At 36.1% G+C, this 16,881-nt stretch overlaps 1 long non-coding RNA gene across 1 annotated transcript; it reads right to left on the bottom strand.

The window, feature by feature from the left end:
• Positions 1–8,288: 8,288 nt before the first annotated feature.
• On the bottom strand, positions 8,289–16,668 carry LOC120878034. The gene is made up of 2 exons (XR_005724441.1): positions 16,221–16,668; positions 8,289–9,095 (listed from the first exon to the last, which is right to left on the bottom strand). It is a non-coding gene; the product is annotated as an uncharacterized LOC120878034 (long non-coding RNA).
• Positions 16,669–16,881: the final 213 nt, after the last annotated feature.

The raw sequence follows: 16,881 nt of genomic DNA, 5'->3' as shown, positions 1-16,881 counted from the left end.
GTTAAACAAAATATAACTAAAAATGAGATAGACCTCTTCAGATCTTTGCATGTATGAGTGCTTAGTCATGTCCAACTCTTTGAGATCCCACAGACCATATCCTGCCAGGCAACCCTGTCCATGGGATTTTCCAGATAAGAATACTGGAACAAATTGCCATTCCCTTCTCCAGGGGATCTTCTGGGCCCAGGGATTAAACCCATGTCTCTTGGATTGGTGGGTGGATTTTTTATCACAAAGCCCCTGTAATGAGAGCTTAAAATTGATAATAATCCAATAATAGCAAATATCAGTGCTGTTTGAAAATGTTGTATTAGATTTGTTAACTATATGGGATTTAAATTTTGTCACAGTCCATTAGTAAATTACAACTAATTTAACTTAAGACCTTATGGGTCATTCACAAGTCATCAATACTTTTGTATTCTTCTTTAAACAGAAGATTAAACTAGATGAGTTCTAAATTCTTTTCCAGCCCTAATTTTTGTTGTTCATTTTACATTTCAAAGAATGTCCAGCCTGGCTCAAACTCTGATGATGCCAAGGTTATTTTAATAATAAAGATACCAATAACAGTATCTAAGTCATATGCTAGAGAGGGAGCAGGTAAGGAGAGGAAGGAGAGGAAAAGGAAGAGAGGAATGTTTCCTCACTGCACATGGATATTAAGCTGTGTTTTCTTGTGCCATACATTCACTATCAAGTAACGAAAGAAAACTCCTTTGGCTACATGTTAGAAATTTGAATGTGCTATTTTCACAGTTAGTTAAATAACATATTTCCCAAAATGATATCAGCTGGAGAATAGGCAGCGGTTTGAGCTCTACAGTGTGTTTGAAAATCTCAAGACACAGGAGCTCTGTGAACTTTTGCCTTAACACTATGGCAGTTCATGCGTCTTAGACAATGGGAGGTGTCCCGTGATATTCTGAAATTTTCCTCGTCATACCTTAATATGAGAACACCTTCTACTGTTCTGACCCCCGCTAAAGATTAAACATTGCCATTGCCAAAAAAAGAAAAAAAAAATTCCCTAACTCAATCTCTGTTTTCACACGTTGGAGAAGAATCGGTTTCAAATTTACTATAACTCAAACCATTAAGGACTGTATTTGTCCAAGACAACACCTTGGCTTATACTCCAGACACTGCCATGCAGCCAGTGTGAACTCTCGGTCTTCGGTCTAATGCATTCCATATGCTTCACTGTACTGTACAGGCAGACAACTGAATCTTTTCACATTTGAGCTGATTCAGATTAGTAGCTCTAAATTGGAGATAAAACAGTTTTAGTGTGATGGATGCTATTTAGAAAGAGGAACAGTAGTTTCTAAGGAATGACATAGCAAAGATAATCATTGTATTTGACACAAGCTTCTAGCCAGTCAATAATTATATAATTATTTCTATGCATTTCTTGAATAAAAATGTTTATTCAAACCACAGAGACTTTTTCATCGTTCCTGGTGGTCTAGTACTTAGGATTCGGCATCTCAAACCACAGAGACTTTTTCTACTTCATCAGACATCTTTTAATTGTATAGAAATAATAATGTTTTCTTGATTATAAAAGTGACATACTTTCATTACACAAAATTACTGAACAACTTTGAAACATTTGAAGAAATAATACAAATACCTACTAATTTCACCAACCAGAAATAATTCATTAAACTGCTGTCATTTTGAGTATACCTATTGATACTAGAGTAGTAAGTTAAGAAATACCTGGAGTAACAGGAAGATTTGGCCTTGGAGTATAAAATGAAGCAGGGCAAAGGCTAATAGAGTTTTGCCAAGAAAACACACTGGTCATAGCAAACACCCTCTTCCAACAACACAAGAGAAGACTCTACACATGGACATCACAAGATGGTCAATACCAAAATCAGATTGATTATATTCTTTGCAGCCAAAGATGGAGAAGCTCTATACAGTCAGCACAAACAAGACTGGGAGCTGACTGTGGCTCAGATCATGAACTCCTTATTTCCAAATTCAGACTTAAATTGAAAAAAGTAGGGGAAACCACTAGACCATTCAGGTATGACCTAAATCAAATCCCTTACAATTAAACAGTGGAAGTGAGAAATAGACTCAAAGGATTAGATCTGATAGAGTGCCTGAAAAACTATGGACAGAGGTTCTTGACATTGTACAGGAAGCAGTGATCAAGACAATCCCCAAGAAAAAGAAATGCTAAAAGGCAAATGGTTGTTTGAGGAGGCCTTACAAATAGCTGAGAAAGGAAGTGAAAGGCAAAGGGGAAAAGGAAAGATATACCCATTTTAATGCAGAGTTTCAAAGAATAACAAGGAGAGATAGGAAAGACTTCCTAAGTGATGAATGCAAAGAAATAGAGGGAAACAACAGAATGGGAAGGCTAGAGATCTCTTCCAAGAAAATTAGAGATAACAAGGGAACATTTCATCCAAAGATGGGCACAATAAAGAACAGAAATGGTATGAACCTAACAGAAGTAGAAGATATTAAGAAGAGGTCGCAAGAATACACAGAACTATACAAAATTATCTTCATGACCCAGGTAACCACGATGGTGTGCTCACTCATCTAGAGCCAGACATCCTGGAATGTGAAGTCAAGTGGCCCTTAGGAAGCATCACTAAGAACAGAGCTAGTAGAGGTGACAGAATTACAGTTGAGCTATTGCACATCCTAAGGGATAATGCAATGGACTGGAATGGGTGAATTTAACTCAGATGACCATTATATCTACTACTTCAGGCAGGAATCCCTTAGAAGAAATGGAGTAGCCATCATGGTCAACAAAACAGTCTGAAATGCAGTACTTGGATGCAATCTCAAAAATGACAGAATGATCTCTGCTCATTTCCAAGGCAAACCATTCAATATCACAGTTATCCAAGTCTATGCCCCAACCAGTAACACTGAAGAAGCTGAAGTTGGATGGTTCTATGAAGACCTACAAGACCTTTTAGAATTAACACCCAAAAGAGATATCCTTTCCATCATAGGGGACTGGAATGCAAAAGTAGGAAGTCAAGAAACACCTGGAATAACACACAAATTTGGCCTTGGAATACAGAATGAAGCAGGGCAAAGACTAATAGAGTTTTGCCAAGAAAATACACTGGTCATAGCAAACACCCTCTTCCAACAACACAAGAGAAGACTCTACACATGGACATCACCAGATGGTCAATACTAAAATCAGATTGATTCTATTCTTTGCAGCCAAAGATGAAGAAGCTCTATACAGTCAACAAAAACAAGACCAAGAGCTGACTGTGGCTCAGATCATGAACTCCTTATTACCAAATTCAGACTTAAATTGAAGAAAGTAGGGGAAACCACTAGACCATTCAGGTATGACCTAAATCAAATACCTTATGATTATACAGTGGAAGTGAGAAATAGATTTAAGGGACTAGATCTGATAGAGTGCCTGATGAACTATGGATTGAAGATCGTGACATTGTACAGGAGACAGGGATCAAGACCATCCCCATGGAAAAGAAATGCAAAAAAGCAAAATGGTTGTCTGAGGAGGCCTTACAAATAGCTGTGAAAAGAAGAGAAGTGAAAAGCAAAGGAGAAAAGAAAAGATACAAGCATCTGAATGCAAAGTTCCAAAGAATAGCAAGAAGAGATAAGAAAGCCTCCTTCAGCGATCAATGCAAAGAAATAGAGGAAAACAACAAAATGGGAGACTAGAGATCTCTTCAAGAAAATTAGAGATACCAAGGGAATATTTCATGCAAAGATGGGCTCGATAAAGGACAGAAATGGTCTGGACCTAACAGAAGCAAAAGATATTAAGAAGAGGTGGCAAGAATACACAGAAGAACTGTACAAAAAAGATCTTCACAACCAAGATAATCACGATGGTGTGATCACTCACCTAGAGCCAGACATCCTGGAATGTGAAGTCAACTGGGCCTTAGGAAGCATCACTACGAATAAAGCTAGTGGAGGTGATGGAATTCCAGTTGAGCTCTTTCAAATCCTGAAAGATGATGCTGTGAAAGTGCTGCACTCAATATGCCAGCAAATTTGGAAAACTCAGCAGTGGCCTCAGGACCAGAAAAGGTCAGTTTTCATTCCAATCCCAAAGAAAGGCAATGCTAAAGAATGCTCAAACTACCACACAATTACATTCATCTCACACGCTAGTAATGTGATCCTCAAAATTCTCCAAGCCCGGCTTCAGTAATATGTGAACCATGAACTTCCAGATGTTCAAGCTGGTTTTAGAAAAGGCAGAGGAACCAGAGATCAAATTGCCAACATCCGCTGGATCATGGAAAAAGCAAGAGAGTTCCAGAAAAACATCTATTTCTGCTTTATTGACTATGCCAAAGCCATTGACTGTGTGGATCACAATACACTGTGGAAAACTCTGAAAGAGATGGGAATACCAGACCACCTGACCTGCCTCTTGAGAAACCTATATGCAGGTCAGGAAGCAACAGTTAGAATTGGACATGGAACAACAGACTGGTTCCAAATAGGAAAAGGAGTACATCAAGGCTGTAGATTGTCACCCTGCTTATTTAACTTAAGTGTAGAGTACATCATGTGAAATGCCAAGCTGGAAGAAGCAAAAGCTGAAATCAAGATTGTTGGGAGAAATATCAATAACCTCAGATATGCAGATGACACCACCCTTATGTCAGAAAGTGAAGAAGAATGAAAAAGCCTCTTGATGAAAGTGGAAGAAGAGGATGAAAATGAAAGAAGAGTGAAAAATTTGGCTTAAAACTCACCATTAAAAAAACGAAGATCATGGCATCCATTCCCATCACTTCATGGCAAATAGATGGGAAAACAATGGAAACAGTGACAGACAATTTTTGGGGGGCTCCAAAATCATTGCAGATGGTGACTGTAGCCATGATATTAAAGGATGCTTGCTCCTTGGAAGAAAAGCTATGACCAACCTAGACAGCATATTAAAAAGCAGAGACATTACTTTGCTAACAAAGGTCCATCTACTCAAAGCTATGGTTTTTCCTGTAGTCATGTATAGATGTGAGAGTTGGACTATAAAGAAAGCTGAGCACTGAAGAATTAATGCTTTTGAACTGTGGTGTCGGAGAAGGCTTGAGAGTCCCTTGGACTGCAAGGAGAGCCAACCCGTCCATCCTAAAGGAAATCAGTCCTGAATATTCATTGGAAGGACTGATGCTGAAGCTAAAGCTCCAATACCTTGGCCACCTGATGCGAAGAACTGACTCCTTGGAAAAGTCCCTGATGCTGGGAATGATTGAAGGCAGAAGGGGATGATGGAGGATGAGACGGTTGGATAGCATCACAGACTCGATGGACATAAGTTTTAGCAAGCTCCAGCAGTTGGTGTTGGACAGGGAAGCCCTTGCATGCTGCAGTCCAAGGAGTCACAAATAGTTGGACATGACTGAGCGACCGAATTGATGACTGACTGAGTGATACCGATTATATGTGAATTTATAATATACATAGTGAGTGAAAGAAAATAATATACATAACAAATACCTAAAATATACAAAACAAAAGATGTATGTTGTGATTGTTTTGGGGTTGTTTGCCATGTTTGTAGTCTTTTTTTCTTAGAATTATAACTGATTTTCTGTATTCTTCCTTGTTACTTTAGAACATGATTTTTAATAGTTGAACTATATTTTTCATGATGATTTAACATAAAGCATTTGATCAATTTTATTATTAGATATACATTTTTCATATAATGAATATCACTTCAGATAATTTCACACAAATTTTTTGATATTTGTGATTACTTCCTTTGAATATATAATTATCTGACATTTTCATAGCAAAAGTTAACATTTGATGCTGATTTTGTCTCGGTCATCTGTTTTAATTATACTCTCACCCATAGTGTATGTGTCATTATTTTCCTAAATCCTTTGCCACAATAACTTGTTTTTTAAACTTTGTCAATTTGGTAGGAGGAAAATAATATATCCTTTAACCTGTATTTTGATTATAAGTAGCTTGCATTATTTTCTATTTCTTGATCACATGTATTTTTTCTTTGATAATTTAAAATTTTGTGTTATTTGCCCCGTTTTCAGTCTGGCAATCTGTTTTTCTGGCACTGAATTCTATACAATTTAGATCCTTTTTGGATTCTGCTTAATAACATTGTGCTGTTCGGATCTTATGGAAATATCCTTCATATAGCTTTTTTCTTCTAATTTTGACTCTCGATAAATACGGGGTTATTACATTAAAATCTTCTCCACGAAAATATTTCTACAGTTGCAAAGTTTGACAATCTATATATATATATATTTTTTTAATAGAAAATCTGAAGGGCTGATTACTAGACACTTGAAGACAAAAATAGAAGAAAATAATATGACTCAAATGTTTACTCCAGAAGTATTCCTATCGAATACATCAGTGGATCAGAAAACACAGGTATGGCATTTCAGAGGTCATTTTACCAGGTGGATGGTATACATGAGAGAGATTAGTGGTTTTCAGATTGTGTACCTAGCTCCTTTCATTCTTTGTAGGTTATACCCATAAACCTGTGGCAGGTAGGTGAGGAAAAGGCAGAACTGCAGGTAGGTGCTACCAGAGTCCCTTTATCTGAGCCCATCATGACTGCTCTGCTTCTTATTGTTCACTTCAGAGAGTGGGTTCTATAATGAATTTATTTTGTTAAAAAAAAAGAAGGTCCTTCTGTTATTTAGGGTTCTGAAACAACTGCTCTAGGAGGTTTTCCTTTCTTTGTGTTAATTTATTTTGTTAATATCAAGTTTGACTGTAAATCAACAGTAAACCTTTCTGGAACTACAAAGAGATTCAATTAAAAAATAGAGAAATTGTAGTCATATAATAAAACTAGGTTCGTGTAGATCTAATATAGCTATCTGACATTTTTCAGGAATAGATAATATAGAAAGTCCTGATCATTACCTATGTAATAATTAGCTTACTTTTAGTATACTTTATATACACTTAATATGTAAATGAAGCATAAGTCATGCATAAATGTTAAATCTTAAATTCTATAATGTTATTTGTTTGCGGGAGGATTTTGCTTCACCGTTAAAATCTCTATTTTTGGAGTTCCAGGGGTTGCATGTTTCAACATGTTTGAAGGTAGGATTTGTCCAGTTGTTATCATTTCACTAAAAATATGCTATTAAAGAGAAATTAATTATCTTTAAAGCAAAGTCTGGATGCAGTAAAACCTAAAATAAAATGTGCCAAGTACTACATATAAGTGTATTCTAAAGTACTATAGTTAAGCAATATTATATAGCTTCTTCCTTAGAACTTAATAGTTCTTTTGGCCATATTGAAGAGTTTTTTGTCACTCAGCCCAATTTCTAGGTTTTATATGCCAGGAGGTTTTTTAAAATCATATTTTGAAGCAAGTGAAAATTCAAGTGAAATGCATGCAAAGTAAATGTATGATCATTTATGTATAAAATGTTGAGAATAAAGTTACATTTTTTTTTGTTAGTATATCATTTACTCATTCAACAAACATGCATGGAATCTTGTCCTAGGTCAAGATGTTTCAAGATATTAGAGTGTTAATTGAGGGGGAAATGGAATGAATGAATATATATATATATGTATATACATATATACATAAGTGAATACTTTTAAAGATTTTTATAAGGACTTCTTTTTAGACAGAATAAGATCTTTAGGATAGACAATAATAAAAATTATCACTATGATAATAGTATCTTTCCCTGATATAGTAGACTTAGTAGTAAGTCTAGACTTACATGGACTTGCTAGTTTGCCAACATGAAACTATAGAAATCAACATCTTTCTTTAAAAATGAGAAAACCTAGACACAAGAAGTTAATTAACCTGACCACAATCAAAATGCCAATAAGTGACAAATACAAGACACAGCCCAAAATGTCATCTTCAACTCTACGCAATGAACCATTACAGAATGGACAGTACTGATTGAAAATAAAACATAGTATCTGACAGGGAATGACTCTAATTCACATGTAGAGATTGGTGTCCCAGCACAAGTGCAGATGCTTGAAGACAAATTCCGCCAAGAATCTGAACCACTCTCTCATTGTGTGTGGACACAACTCTTGTTCTAATTCCCATGACAGTTAGGTATGCACTTCTGCTCTGGAACAAAGAAACAGAGCAAAACCTATAAAAACCAAAAACACAATTGAAGCTGGGCTGAGCATTTTTATCAGTTAATTTTCTTTGCAGTTAGAGATGCAACAGTTATACTTTCCTGATTTGATACAGCAACTACAATCCTAAAGCCCAAAGATACAGTGAAACTTACAGATCTAAGCGTTTTGCTGAGTATATTTATTGAGTACTTTGTGCCAGACACTGTACTTGAAACACATTACCATAAGATTCCAGAAAGACTCAAGGAATATACAGTTAGTAGTGTGAATTAGGCATGTAAGGAACAAATTTGAAGTCTACCAAAGCCTGATGTGGCAGACACATTTACTGTTCACCAGTCCACCACGTGCTCCAGAATTTTTTCCATGCCCCTTGCAGGTCTGTTAGGCTTTGCTCTGGCCTACAAGCTGTAAGTAAAAATGACACATATCACCTTGGATCCAAGTATATAAGACCAGGTGTGTGACCCTCCACTTCCTCTTCCCCTGCTGTGGAGTTTTGTTTTGGAGGAACATGTTGAGATGTCTAATTCACGAAGTCAGTAATTGCCTGGAGAGCCAACCATCTTGCATCAAAATTTGCAGGAATAAGAACTAAACTTTGGCCCAGGGAATAGGATGTAGAGGTTAACTCAGCATGACGGCATTGTCTAGTCCACCATCAATAATATACCTGGCTCTTTTTATTTTCCTGCAACGGCTCGTGTTAAACAAACTCTTTCAAGCATATGAATAGTTAAGTCATGGCGATGCTCCTGATGCACCGAGGAATAATTGAATATCTTCAAATAGGATGTTTTGCCACTCCAGGAATTTCCTGTGTTTCCTTGAGATCTTGTTCTGGAGATTTCCAGGTGTGGTACCACATTGTGAAGCTCCTAATCATGGGGTCAAGAGGATCAACTTACAGAGAGATTTCAGGTCTTACATCATTTTGACAGATATACATATATATATTTGTAATTTGGTATCTATTTATGAGAGAGAGAATAAAAGAAAAAAAAGTTAAATTACATTCTCTAGATCAGCACTGTCCAAGAGAAATCTTACTTAAGCCACATTAGTCATTTTAGATTTTCTAGTAGCTATGTTAAAAAAGGAAAAAGAGAATTGATTATAATAATATACTTTATTTAGACCAGTATATCCAGCAAATATCATTTTAACATGTAATTTTAACATGTAATCAGTATGAATATTTATTCATTTCACGTGAAGTTTTTGAAATCTGATGTACATTTTAATCTTGAAGCACATCTTTATTTAGACTAGACACATTTCAAATGCTCAATAACCACAGGAACCTATATTTAACAGTGCAGCTCTAGATTCAGCTTAAATTTATTCCATGTGTATCAGGCTTATGTTAGACATTGTATTAGGCACACTCACAACATTGTTGAATTCATTCATTGCAGTATTCTTTTGAGTTAACAAATGAATGCACTGACAGAGACAGAAAATGACAGACTTAAGATTCAAACCCATTCTCCTTCTGGCTTTTGGAGATGTGGTGATGCTCTTAGCAAGTATATTACAATGAAGAGCTCCATGTCATCCAAGTAAGAACAGTGAAGCCTCCCAATAAGGTAACAGCATTAGTGATGGAGAGAAGGGTGAAGTTAATGAATATTAAAGAAGTATAGTCAGACTACTCTACCTGATGACTGATTGCATATAGACAGGTGAGAATGGAGGGGCTTGTCAAGCATGGGTTCCTGCTTCTGATTTGAGAAACTGGATTGGCAATGATCTGTTCAAAGACAGACTGATATGGGACTTGTTAACCTGACGTTGGAAGAAAAGTTATGACCAACTTAGATATTCAAAAGCAGAGACATTACTTTGCCGACTAAGGTTGGTCTAGTCAAGGCTATGGTTTTTCCTGTGGTCGTGTATGGATGTGAGAGTTGGACTGTAAAGAAGGCAGAGCACCGAAGAATTGATGCTTTTGAACTGTGGTGTGGGAGAAGACTCTTGAGAGTCCCTTGGACTGCAAGGAGATCCAACCAGTCTGTTCTGAAGGAGATCAACCCTGGGATTTCTTTGGAAGGAATGATGCTAAAGCTGTAACTCCAGTACTTTGGCCACCTCATGCAAAGAGCTGACTCATTGGAAAAGACTCTGATGCTGGGAGGGATTGGGGGCAGGAGGAGAGGGGGATGACAGAGGATGAGATGGCTGGATGGCATCACTGACTCGATGGACGTGAGTCTGAGTGAACTCCAGGAGTTGGTGATGGACAGGGAGGCCTGGCGTGCTGCGATTCATGGGGTCACAAAGAGCCAGACACGACTGAGCGACTGAACTGAACTGAACTGAACCTGAAGTTGAAATTTAGCAATTATGACCACTGCAATGGCTACTACAGTGCAAAGATCCTAACCCATTTTTTTTGTTTTAGTCATGACTAGGTTATGTTGTTGTTGTTTAGTCGCTAAGTCATATCCAGCTCTTTGTGACCCCGTAGACTGCAGTACACCAGACTTCCCTTCCTTCACTATCTCCCAGAGTTTGCTCAGATTCATGTGCACTGAGTCGGTGATGTTTTCTAACCATCTCATCCTCTGCCATCCCCTTCTCCTTTTGCCTTCAATCTTTCTCAGCATCAGGGTCTTTTCCTATGAGTGGGCTCTTCACATCAGGTGGTCAAATTATTGGAGCTTCAGCGTCAGCATCAGTCCTTCCAATGAATATTCAAGTTGATTTCCTTTAGGAATGACTGTTTTGATTTCCTTGTAGTCGAAGGGTTAGATTTGGTTCCATTTGGTCACAAATGCCTCATGATAGTGATTGCTAACTATTTAATAAAAATAATATCTTCATAACAGAACTATTTACATAGATTAACAAATCTTTAGTATTATTACAGAAAGAGGAACACCAACAGCTAATTCAACAACCTCCGATTTACAGCATGTAATGTTTACAAGCCTCTATGTGCTTCTTTATATATTTTTAAAAGATTCTCATTCAGCTTTGTCACCACACGTGCAACAGTGGAGATTTTTGTGGAGTTTCATAGTTACGTGCTTCTCTTCAAAACTGGAAGAGTAATTCCAAGTGATGCCACTTGGGCCTGAGCCATCTGCCTTGGCAGGGTCTATTGGATGATGGGTAGGCCGTGTACTTTAGAAAATCTGATCTTAATAATCCAAAGCAACTCAGCTTTTTACTCTGATCAAATCACATCATTAACTGCATCATGCAGGATACAGGAGGTGACTAAGAACAAAACTTGGAGGAAACCAAGCATCTCATAAGCAACTGACAGGGACTACTGGCCCACAGATGGTAACTGTTTGGAAAAAAAAAAAGCAACAGTTATCCTAGAAAGTCAGAGTTGAGCTATATTTATTTCTCTATATTTACTATATCAGGGAAATCTTCATAAAGTTGCTTGCAGCAAGTGGATGTGTTACTGTATTTGATAATGGGTCAAATTTATTTAAATTGACTATATCTTCATGGACACTTCCTCTAACCTGTACATGGAATCCTCTTTTACTGCAGAAATGCTGCTGCAGATTGCTACAGGTGCTCTAGATTAAAGAAAAGAACTGTTCAGGTTTCCCACTGCTCACGCAGCCCACTTTCAAGATCCCTAGTAAGATTTACTGTATTTTATCAGAAAGTTTTCCAAGATTGTTTTGACTTTTTCAATCATGACTATTTTCCTATCCATTATTACTCATGCCTTCAAGAATTAACCTTTAGAAATTTGACCAAAGCAATACTTGTAATTCTGAGGTTATAAGCCAAGGTTCATGCAAAATGAATTCCAAGCAGGGAGTATTATCTTATATAGCTGCTCTGTGTTGAAGAGTTTTCAACTGGTACTTAGACACTCATGCAGTATGCAAAAAGCTTTACTTTGACCACCGGTTTCATTGCTGGTAAATCAACTGTTAGCTGATGGTAGAAGGAATTGTCCTAACCTGAGCCCTGGGGCTCAGAGATGATATTCCTTCTGAGTTGTAGTTTGTGCTTTATTCTTCTGGGTTCCCTTGTACTTTGAAGTGCTTTAGGATGCAGTTAGCCCAATACATTATTTTGCCCCGCCCCTCAGTCACTAAAAGCTGTTGAAAGCCAGTTTATTCCCTTCCAATATACTATTACCCCAACTTAGCAAAAATATTATTTTAAAAATAAATAGAATTTAGCAAACAATGGACTACAATGAGTTTCGGGTTACAGATTTTTAAGCTGAGAAGGCACCAATTATTCAGAACCTCAGACATTCAGTAGCTTGCACATTTCTAGGCATTGACTACGTTGCTACCAACATTTCACATTATGCTTGTGCAATTACTTGAAACTCTTTCTCAAGCGGTATTTTATTATTATTACTTTTGTCAAAAATCTAAGTGGCATCTATTTGTTTAAACATAAACCTTTCTGATTACTCATTTTTAAAATTTCAGTTAAACTAAAACATGTACCTGGGATCCTTTTACCATTATTATAAGTGTATGTGGCTTATGAATTACAAACATAGAATTATTTTCTATATACTTACGCATATCTTATTTCTCCCTCTTTTCCCCTGCTAAATACTGTCTCTGGCTTTCCCTTGACTTTGTCCTCCAATCATCCTTCTAATTTCTTAGGTCAACTAAGGCATTAGCAGATAGTCATCATTTAGTCATTTTCATTCTTGTCTTGATGCATTTTCATATGTTCACTACATTGTATAAAAATACTCCAGGTCGTTTCTTAAAATCTTTTATGAATCTAAACTGAATCAAAGTACTAATATTAAACCCTTAAAAATATGTTGTTGTAAGACAACAAAATATTTGTATTTGGCCTTCACTTTCCATTTTGTTTGGTAAGCAAAGAATTTTCCCTTTTTTTAATATAAACAAAAATGTTGATATCAAAGGCAGCTAGTCTTTCTCTGCCAAGTCTGAATTCTATAAAATTGGAGTGTGCAGTTAAATATTTTAGGGAAGCTATACCAGCACAACTAAAACACAGAGTTTTTTAGTGATACAAATCCTAAACCCAGGCTCACAATGAAAGCAATACTTTAAGAATAAAACATGCTACAAATTGATGCACGAAAGACGAAAACACATAAGAATAACCCACCATGGCGCCAAAATTATATTAGTCATGCTAAACTCTTCAAGTCGGAAAACCTGAAACAGAAAACTTAAAGGTTTACCTAAAATCTGCCTGTTTAGTTTCATTTGAATTTTTGTTCCCCAAGATTTATGAACTTGTTCTAAATTCAGTCCACTTAAAACTATAGCATTGCTTTTTATGGCATGGGAGAAATAAATGGTTTATTTTCCTTAAAATGTGGATGGATAGAGATTTAATGCTTATGAGTTTGATGGTATAGAATATATAATGTAATATATAGCATTTCATTATGGAACTGTCTTGCATTCCTGTGCCTCTACATCAGTAGTTAGATATGTGAAGGAGGCAGTTTTCAACTATAAAAATTTAAGATGCATACTTTATCAATAAAAATAACGTACAACTTGAGTGCAGATGAAAATGTAGGCATTGAATGGAATTATTCCTCATAGACATCATTTTAAAGTAACTTTGTTGAATAATATTTGATTTAAGGTGGGCAAAGAGAAGTTTTTGAAACTTGAGAGGCAGTCATTGTCCCCCCTGCAAATAAGGTAATTAGAATGTCATGAAGTATATATGGAAAGCAACTGGCATCAGGGAAGATTGCATATATTTTGAATTTTTACTCAAATCTTATACATTTACTATTATCAGTCAATCTATATTCCATGCTACTTTTCAGCACATTTTTTACTATGTGGTACTTGAAGAAAACCACCAGATTCTAAAAGAAATCATAAATCTAAATGTAGGAAGAGAGAGAAAATAGAAAAACAAAATATGTTGAATGTTATCATACTCTCAGAGTAATGAATAGGTACTCGTATCTCCTAGTATATGTAGAAACACAACAGATTTTATTGTGAAATCACTAATTACTATTGTGTAAAAACAGTAACTTATTTTAAAAATCAGTAAAATATAGAGAATCACTAAATGACATGCAGTAGCCATGTACTTAAATTTTATAGTGCATAATTCCTGGAGAAAGGCAGTTCTTAAGTTTTTTAAAACTGGAGTGCATCATAAATCACATAAATTACCATTGGGTACTTAACATATTTTAATATATTTTTTAAATTCTTTATTTCAAAAGAACTAATCCTTTATTTCTTGGAGAAATATAACAGAAATAATATTTTTATTCTCAACAAAACTTTCAGAGACATATTCTGGTTTCAATGTAATTTTCTGTACTTAAATGCATATATCATGACTATATGTTACCAAGGTAATTTTATCCAGAAGGTAAAATTCAAAATAAAGTTTTATAATATCTGTAGCTAAGGATCATTTTTAAGTTTTTTTATTCCCATCATACTTCATGTCACAAACATACAAAAATGGCAACGCAAAAGAATCATCGTGAGTCTTAAAATATAAAAATAAAATTTTCAGATTGCTTAAGTTCTCTCCTCATTCTTAATTTAAAAATACCTCTGCCTTTATTATTGAATACCATTTCATTTAGCAGAAGAAATAATAGATATACACATTTATGAAATTTAAACAGCATGGCACATGTCTAAAATAATTTTGATCATGTTTCCTGCAAAAGATGAGCAGGTTACATTTTTCATACATTCAACCTCTTGTTGAATGCTTTATATCAAAATCTTGTATAAAATATTAAATGTTTTTCAGAGAAATTCAAGTAATTGTAAATATAGGATAAATACTATACTGTACATAGTTTTAAATGAAAGCTATTGAAATTCTCTACTAAGTTTGGTGATTTTTACCATTCTCCCTATAAGTAGCCATTAGAGGTAAAAAGCATTTTTCAATGTTGGTTTTTATAGATGTAGACACTGATACAGCTATTATAGGAAATGCTGAGGATTTTTCATGTTATTATCACATTAAAAAAAATTCTCTATGGCCTAAAAAATAAGTTAATATTTTTTGTTATTCCAAATGTTCTAAGAATGAAAAATTTGAAAAAAAAAAAAAAAGCTTTATGGAATAATTAACATATACTTAGAAATTCAGATAAAACAGACCAGTCATATTTGATTCTGGAATACATCCAGACCTCCTTTTCCACCTTTTTTTTCCTTTGAACCACAGTTTTTCTCTTCCAAATAACATTTTCCTTATACTTTCTATTAGATATCAGGACTTCATGTTAACTGATAGATGTTTTGAGTCTTAACAAGACCTTTTCTGCTAGGTTTCTTTTAATTGTGTGCCTTTCAAAGAGACTCCTCTCATTTTTAACCTTTTCTAATTTTTCTTTACCAGACTTTTAGTCTTACACTCAGCTGACTGAGTGAGGCAGGTTGTGGAGAAATTTCTGGACATGTTGTTAACATCTGACACAGTGAGTGAGAAAAAACCCCAGCACAGTCACAGGGCAGGTTCAAGAAGTGGCACCTCCTGGAGATGAAAACTTATGTGTGTTTGCTGGTTGCCTGAAACACACTGGTTAAATTCAAATCCATTCATTTCTCAATTGTGTCTCTCCCTCTAAACCACTGTAATGTAAACCAAAAGGACCTTTATGGATGTTTTTTATTGATGTGTGCAGATCAAGTGTATCTTTAATTAGTCCTGTCTGACATTTTCCACAATAGGTTTAGTGGACAGTATTATATAAATATTTCTAGTGACTGTCTATGGAGGTGTTTGCCTAAATTTTTCTTGGATAAAGTCTTTAATGCTTTCACCCAGAATCCATAGAGGAGCTACCCGAGTTTGGGAAATTTAGTGTTGCTCTTTGTACTTTAACTTTTAATATCAGAGCACATATTGAAACCATAAACACAATGAAAATTCAAAAAATATTCCGACGATATTAGAAGAATACATCCCTTCCTTTTTTATCCTTAAAGAGCCAAGAGCGTGGGGAGTGGCAGGAAAAAACATTCTTAAGATCTAAGCCCTGGACGCCATCCTGCGAGCGCTTAAAGCCCTTAGAAACGTGCAACGTGAAGAACACCCCCTTTCAAAGTCTAAAACAATATTAGATTCCCAAAACATATCGGCAAAGAAAGCCTTACCGTCAAACGCTTGCAGCAGGTTCCAGCTCAAACCCAGACTGAAAAGTTGAGCAGCTGGTGAACAAAAGTTTTAACCTTTTTTTTTTTTTTTAACGAAGTCTGCAAAACTAATTTCCCTCAAAATAGGGCTCAATTTCCGTTAAAGAAAGCAGCGCTAACAAATCTCAGAATTCCTGATCACTCCCACCCCATCTCACCTCTGAGCATTGGAAAACAATTCGAACTTTCACACGGATATAAAGGTTTATTGCAAAGCCTCTATTCTCCAGGATACTTGAAAGAAAAAGGAGATGGTCAGGCTGAAGCCTGAGGGACAGGACTAGGGAAAAAGTTCTACCCTGGTGACATTTCTCAAAGATTAATCAATACATTTTCCTAATTCAAACCAGATGCCTGGCCCAGTTTGCTGTCCCCAATAATCCCATTAACAACTTCCAAGACCTGACCCCCGTCCTCTGGACACCTGAGACAATGAAAGTAAGACGGCGACGCTCCTGGTGGCACATTTGGGGTCCCGGGAGGGATAGGTGAGCGCCGATATTCTCCTGATGCAACAAGTCCTAGGCAGGGCTCAACTGTTCCCGCAGCTCATTATGCGCGGCCAGCGTGCGTGCCTTGTGTAAACGACTTGGCCCCTAGCAGACAGTGTCGCCCTTTAAGC

This window comes from Oryx dammah, unplaced genomic scaffold (assembly GCF_014754425.2).
Source record: "Oryx dammah isolate SB20612 unplaced genomic scaffold, SCBI_Odam_1.1 HiC_scaffold_18, whole genome shotgun sequence".
In the NCBI taxonomy this organism is placed as follows: Eukaryota; Metazoa; Chordata; class Mammalia; order Artiodactyla; family Bovidae; genus Oryx; species Oryx dammah.
This window is presented reverse-complemented; position numbering and strand designations above follow the sequence as displayed.